Source organism: Aphelocoma coerulescens, chromosome 3 (assembly GCF_041296385.1).
Source record: "Aphelocoma coerulescens isolate FSJ_1873_10779 chromosome 3, UR_Acoe_1.0, whole genome shotgun sequence".
In the NCBI taxonomy this organism is placed as follows: Eukaryota; Metazoa; Chordata; class Aves; order Passeriformes; family Corvidae; genus Aphelocoma; species Aphelocoma coerulescens.
Window position 1 is genome coordinate 68313934 of NC_091016.1, and position 7676 is coordinate 68321609.

At 39.5% G+C, this 7676-nt stretch overlaps 1 long non-coding RNA gene across 2 annotated transcripts; it reads left to right on the forward strand.

Moving 5' to 3' along the window:
• The first annotated feature begins 209 nt into the window (after positions 1 to 209).
• Positions 210 to 6239, forward strand: LOC138107286 (uncharacterized). Of its 2 annotated transcripts, XR_011149378.1 has the most exons (6): positions 210 to 395; positions 1040 to 1097; positions 1287 to 1385; positions 1774 to 1920; positions 3716 to 3917; positions 4483 to 6239. It is a non-coding gene; the product is annotated as an uncharacterized lncRNA (long non-coding RNA). The 2 variants fall into 2 exon arrangements; XR_011149377.1 differs by having other exon boundaries at positions 3716 to 6239.
• The last annotated feature ends 1437 nt before the right edge of the window (positions 6240 to 7676 follow it).

Below are 7676 nucleotides of genomic sequence, written 5' to 3' on the forward strand. Positions count from 1 at the left end.
TTTGGTACATGTCTAAATTTTGAGCAGCAGTTACAAAAGACTGTGGAGCTAGGGGAAGGACAGAAGTGTTTGGTACAGCTCAAACTGGCAGGAGGCCAGAAAAACTTGTCAGATATTTGTGAAAATAGGTTGCAGCTGCTAGGGCTAGGAGTGCTTCACCGTATAAGCAGCACTCTGGGACTTAGTGAGAGCCCACACTGTCCCCACAATTTCTGACAATGCTTGTCTGCCATAGGTCAGGTTTCATAAGTGAGGACTGGGTTTGATAAAATGAAATGCCACACAGCAGGCTTGCACAGTGTGACATCTCCTTCTGGCCTGACAGTGCCAGGTGAAGAACTCTGAGATTTCTTTTGAAGACAAACCATATGTGCCTGCTCCTCTGTGCTTGCAGAGTATGTATCTTCTCCCTGACATTTGACCCTACAGCAACATCCAAGCAAGCAGTTTCCCCTTTATGGCAAATCAAGAGTTGATGTCACTGCAAGCAATGTGCCATGATACCAGGAAGGAGTAGAGATGACTGCTTTGTTTGAACAAGAAGTAGTGGCCATTCAACTTAAACTCAAGAAATTTTAAAAGGCTTGGTGCTTGTTTTTCTTCCAGTGCCATACTCTTTCCCATTCCTTGTCTTCCCTTGTTCCTTTGTAAACTTTACACTGATTAACTTTATCTCAGAGCTTAATTTTCCTGCTAAGTTTGGGGGAGGAAAAGATAGTATTTCCAAAACTAATTTCTCTGACTGCCTAAATACATATTTAAAAACTTACCTGCCCACAGGATTGATTTGATTAACCATCCTAAATATATTAGATACTCTCCACCTCCAGAAAGAATACTCTTATGTTTTGGGGAAAAGGATAATTTTGGGAGACAAGACAAAAAATCACCAAGATTTGGAGGTGTTTTTTTGTGTTCATCTTGCATAATAACATCTGTTAGGCAAAAGATCTACAAATGGCATTACTTTGACTTTTAACAATATTAAATAAGTTATAATACTTATAACTTTTAATGTCCCTTTCTTTTTAATTTTTAGGTGCATTAAGATGAAAATATTATTTTGTGGAAGTTTCAGTGTGTTGTCCTGGACTCAGGTAGGCACCACTACAGCACAGGTTTTATCCTTCCTCCTCTCAAAAATGCCTGTTCATTTTTAAGAGGAAAAAGGAAAAGAAAGGGTGATAGTTTGCTATTGTTGTTTTGCCCTCATCTTAGTCCACAATATTAACATAAAGCAGTATTGTGCTTATAGAAATACTGGTATCTGTACGCAACTTTCATAGGTTGTGCGAGGCTGGAGTCAGCAAATGTTTCTCATGAATGGCTGTGCCCATCCTAAGGGTTTCCATCATCCTGTGAAATTAGAACAGAGCGTGCTGAAGGTAAAGGAAAGGATCCTCTTTTCCTGTTTTAAAATACAAAATGAGAACAAAATAAATCAAAGGGACTGTTGCATTTTACTGTTTTTCAGTGCTCACATATTGCAACTATTTATTAACATTTTATAATATCCTAAATATAAGTCAGGAACTTTACAGGCTGTAGAAATGAGTCCTTGTAGTGGTGCCTCAGCTGGAATGTATCACAATACCTGATTCACACCAGCTGAAGGTCCCCAGTTTTGGATGAGGCTCAGATGTTTCACCTCAACCCTATGTTTGGCCCTGAGAGCTACTTTGTACATTTATAAACTTATCTAAATGTGACTAATGACATTTCCACATGCCCATCAATGAGTGTTTTCCTTCTCTCTTTCAAACCTGCTTAAAGTGGAAGAGACAAAAGTCCAGGAGAAGGGCTGCCTGCCTTTTTTATCTAGCCCGCCAAGGGGCACAGACAGGAGAATGTAGATGGAGCTTCTCCTCCCACTTTCAGGACAGAAAATCAAAGCAGATCTAGATGGAGAAGCAGAAGAAGGTGAAAAACTTCTTTTCCTTTCCTCCATTCTTTATTCCTCTTCCCTTTTTTAAACATCTAGTCTCCTTGAACTGAAGAACTGATGTTTTTATCTCCATTTTTTTCTCCACTCCATCATGCAAAGAGTTATTCCAAAATCACTTGGCAGCTGTAAGACAAGCTATTTCCTAACCCTCAAAATAACTTTTGTTTTGAATAGTTCCCAATTCCTTAAAAATGCATCCACATGTATGCATGTTTTGCATGGGAAAGAAAACTTACAGAAGTAAATATTCATGGTTAATGACTGTTAAAATCCTGCTACAATCATTATTAAATTTGGGCTCATTCTGTGTGGAAAGTTGTAGGTATTAATCACTATGTATTTGTGATGTAAACTGTGCAAACACTAAGGAAAGAAGCAATCCTAACCCCAAATTTCTACCATCTAGACAGAAAGGGTGAGTCTGCTAGACCCCCAAGTTCAAAATAGGGAAGGGAATATTTTTCTTTGCTACAGTCTGAAAAGGCCTTTTAAATACTTTTTGGCTACCAGCCACATAAACAGAAACACCAAGGCTGGCATACACAATACAAAATAAAACCTTGGGGGTGCAATTTGCCCAGTTTTGTTTGACAGCCTCGTTTCACTAACCAGCTGAGGGTCAGTGTATGTTGTTGAACACTTCTATTACCTTTCATCTGCTCATGGGCTGCTTGAGCACAGACTTGCCAGGAGCTTTCTTCCTAGCATTGGTCCGTAGTAAGTTCAGTAACTTCTGTGGTTAAACACTGTGATTTTAACCAATCCTTGCCACTTTCATAAAAACAGAGACAACTTTGGTATTCACCTCTGAAAATTCACTAGAGGGATTACAGCAGGAGAAATGATACCAGTAAAATAGATCTTGGAAAACAAAGACATCTATACTTGGTGAAAACCAGGCAGTGGCAAATAAGGCTGGCCTTTTTTTGCATCTAGACATAGCATTTCTTTCTTTTCCAAAGCATGAAAAAGTATGGATAACCCTACCAACATTTCCATAGTAGAGAGTGTCTCTCCTCTTCAGGGCATTAAGTGGAGAGATTTCTTGCTGGACAATGAATGATGCAATGATAAAAAATATTTGGAAATTGCTTATTTCTCAACAGTTATCTTTTTCTTCTTAAACTAACTCTTCCCGCCTAAAGAGACCTTGGGGATTCCCAGCCTTCCTTCCCCTTTGAAATGGAGCTGTGAAAAGCTGTTGTTTCTCTCCTTCCCCTGGGTTTGTTAATGTCTGAGTTATATCACCCTCTTCCCTTTCATGAAAACTGAAGAATTTGAAAAACTCCACACTACCAAGGAAAGGGAGAGGTTTCCACGTGTGTCAGGGTCCTCTTCACAAACATATTAAAAAAATTACCTTTATTGCTGATTTCAGCAGATCTCCAGCCTATAGAGTGTTTGTTTCTAACTCTTCCCAGTTCACTAATAAATAAAACGTACTCCTGTAATGCAAATGCTAATGAGTCAATAAGGCCAGTTCAAAGTACAAAGCAATAGACAGTAGAGCTAACTAAGAAAACACAAGGCCAGGAAAAGGAGTAAAGTGATCAGCAAGTATTTGACTGTGATGCATCATTAGACTGGAAAAGTTGAACCATTTGACCTCTGGAGGACTTTTCCAATGTGAATTTATCCCGTGATCCTAAAAATATTCGGTTTTCTCATCCTGCAAGATTGCCCCCAAAATAAAATGCCCATTTAATGTCTTCTTTTTCCTGTAGTTCTCAGAAGCCAGTACCTCTGCTTGCTCTTTTCTTGTCTTTCCAGCGCTGAAAATACAGCAATAAAACCATTCCCCTCTCTGCGCATAACTTGGGCAAGGACTGGATGCTTAAGGAAGATAACAGATTTGATGAAGAAATTCAGAAACACAAAACTGACAAATGAAATAAACAAGTTTATCGTATTTCCTGTATGAAAGCATAAAGAGGAAAGTTTCAAAGGAAACAACTTTCAAGTGACAGAACATGTAAGAACATGTGATTTAAATGAGTTTACGAAGTAAGATTTAAATACAGGCTTTTAAGTTGGCTGGATGATCTCTACTCAGTTCTTTAAAGATTCTGAACTGTTTTGTTCAATGACAGAAATGATTTAACTTTATTAATAACTTTATTATGTTAGTTAAACAAACTGAGACATAACAAAATAGATAAAAAGAATAAAAAGAAAACCTCAACAACTTAAATCCATCAACACCCAGCAAAGAAGCCCCAAATTATCACTCAATCTGGGTCATTAAAACTAACATCAAAATAAATTAGGAATTAAGCAATACAGCTATCAAATTAAGACCAGGCCTATTATCAGTCTCCCTTCTTTGAACTGTCTTTTGGTTATGATGATTTTGTCTCCTGGAACTGCATCAAGCAGTGGGATTACACAACAGACACCAGGAGAGCACTCTTGACAAGCCAATTGTGGTAACTTGTCTTTTGCAGAAGCTGTCTTTTCAGAGCTCCATGGACTACAAACACAAACCACAAAACTGGTCCTATTTCAGTACTTCTTAACTTGTGAAATCTATCTTACAGAGAGAGGACCGCGAACCTCAAAAGACGAGGCATGAGAAGACAACAGCACGCTGTGAGGGACAGGCTGACCTTTCCCTCTCTAGTGACTGTTTAGGATTGTTTCAAATGGGAGGATGTTTTGGCAGATGTTGGGAGGATGTCATAGGTCCTTTCCAGTGCCGGCTATGTTAAGGCAGATGGGATCTGCCCTTGCTGTTCTCCAGCTGGAATCACCATTCTCCTCCTGGTAGGCAGGCTTCTTTCAGGAGTTCTGGTGGCTCATCCTGTGTGAGCACTTGCCATGCAATGGGCTAAATAAGCAATCACACAGATGTGAAACTGCCTGTCTTATTTTGGCTGTCCTAAGTAGTTCTGGGTGAGGAGAGGGCCCTGGACTGTTTGCCATCCCTTGTGTAGGACTGAGCACTGGTAGCAGTGGGGTGATGGCCAGGATTTGGGACTAGGCTGGAACTGTCATCTCTGTACGGAACAGCTGAAGCTGTTCTGAGGCTGAAGGAGGAGTGTCTGCAGTATTATCAGTTGTGATGGGGAATTTGACTGACCCTCATACAGACCTGTTGCAATTCCAAAACAAAAATTTAAGTATTTCAAAAGACTGGGAGATTTCCCAGCTAGAGATAAATCAACAGCTAAAAAGAAATCCAGAAGACAAAACAAAAAGGAAGGAAAAGTATGCAGTTCATGAACTCTAGCTTTCACAGCCATTGAAATTCTCTTAGAATATATCTTGGATCTCTGTTCAAAAAAAAAAAGACAGTGCTGGCAAATTCTTTCTACTAGTGGATCTACCATGAGCTACGAAATCTTCGGCAGATGTGGGCACAGTCTCTTTAGTGACACCTTGAACTTCTTTTTCCCAGGAGGCCCACGGGGAGATTGAGTGACAGCAGAACTCCTGACTCTGGGTCTCCTTGGTCTCTCCCTAGTCTCTTGCAAATAGCTCTCAGTGTCCTTGGTCATATCTGCCTCCAGACCTATGAACAACATGCAAGCTATGCAGCTTTCTCTAGTTGGCTTCAAATGTGGTTTCCTTGGTTATTGCCTATTTTGGGAAAATTTCTACTTAACCAAAACTTTGGAAGATGTTCTGTTTTTATATTAGAGCATATATGTCTGGGATCTTCTCCTCCAAACAGCAGAAATGTCGACACTGAACACCCGCATTCCTGTAGGAGCCAAGATGGTTTTATCTGAGTGACAAGGTCCAGGGATGATGGTATGTTGCCAGGTTATGTAAGGTCCAGTTCACATATCCAATTAAAAAGAGGGCTTTTGTCAACAACTGACCACTCAATGTTCATTTATCAGTGGAGATAAAAACTAACGAACCAGAGAGCTGACAATCATCTTTTCATTTGGAAGGCACATTGCACTGGACAGCCATTCTTCTGGAATCTCTCTCAGTACAGAAATGCTACTCTAAAATTTCTAAGATGAATGCAGTTAAGCGGTAAATTTATATCACCCTGGTGTATCATTCCTCTCAACATGTGTAATGTTCATTTCCTCTCCTGGAACCTTGATGTGCAGCAGCAGGTTACACAGCCCTGGCTTCTGTGAACCCATTGGCTTCACTTAGGATACATGTCTTCATTTTCAACAATGTTGTCATGTTTCTTCCTAATCCAGGCCACTGTGTCTGCTTATTAACTAATAGGAGGTATTTCCTCAGGACAGTTCTTGTCTTCATTAGTATGTTTGCTGGTTTATCTCAGACCTGCCAAAATAAAGAATGCATAATAAATTTCAGAATAAAAGCCCTGGACTTTTTAAAACTTCATTTTTTGATGAAGAAGCAATATCTAAGTTTTTGACCTCATCCATTCCCTTTTGGAGGCACAGTATGAGCATGCCAAGAAATGGAACAAAAACAGTCATTAACTAATTAAGACTTAGTAGCTACAGTCCATGAATGAACTCAGAATAGACACCTCTTGTGTCTGTCTTCCCCTCCAGGTGCCACACTTCTGTTCTGAGCCCAAAAACTGAATGGGTCAGGGCAAAATTTAGCCCTCAGCAGTCTCCATAAAGGGGCACGTGCTAAGACCCATGTGAGTAACATGACAGATGGCATTTAATCTTTCAAATGCTCAAGCTGTTACAGACACATCATGTCATAAAAAAGCACTGCTAAAATAAACTAAAAACCATCAATGGGAAAACATAGTAACTGGGACATAGAGGGTTTTAAGGAGAAATTTTTTAAAAAAGCTGTGGCTGTTCAGTCCTGTAGTCCTTTTCTAAAAGGCACTCATCTCATAGCCAAAGGAAATGTCACCTGATGGAGGACTGTACACTCCCGTCTGACATCAGCAGCGTTCTTGATATTTATAGTCCTGTAAATTATGGATACGCAGCCATTTATCTATCCTGGAGTAGATTCCAACCTGGCGTGAGCTCCCTGGGATTGCAGCTGGGTAGACTTGGCCCTTTTTCTCTTATACAGATCTTACTCCAGAAAAGCACTTAACTCTTAGGGCGAGAATAATCTGATTATTTGTGCTGGAACCTTCATGTTTGAATTTAGGCATGTATTAGACTTAAAGGGACCTCAGCAGGGATATGATTGTTCAGCTCACTCTTATTGATTAATAAAAATACGTTTTTTCCTAATTACATCTGAAACTTTCAGCTTTGTATGCAACCATTTTCCTTCTGCTTTATACTGATACTAGCATGTAAGGGCAGCTAGATGTCTCACTAGAACAAACTCTGAAAAACCTTTCCTTTCCCAACAAAGATCAGCTAGAATCTCTTTGTTACTAGCTGTATTTTTCCCCCAACTCACATCTTCAAGCTTCAGAACACATTAAAAAAAGTCACAGAGAGACCCTCTTGAACAGGATCACAAATAAGTGGAACTGCTCCACATGCATGTAGCTTGTTCTGAAAAAATATACATAGGGAAAAATCACCTATTATTATTTGCATTGTTTGATTGTTTCAGTCCATTTTGTACAGCATTTACCACAAGAAAGCGAAAATCTCTCGGGACAGAGAGCAGTCACTATTTTAAGTGAAGCTCTGTGCACTCATGATTTTTTCTCAGAATATCTTCACTGAAAAAGGACCAGCATTTTCCATCTTTCTATTGACTAAAATCAGTATTGCATCAGGTTTTAGCAGGGGGTGCAATTATGTTACTTCTTTACAAGCCAGCCAGCATGATCTTATTGACCTTAAGACATAAATAT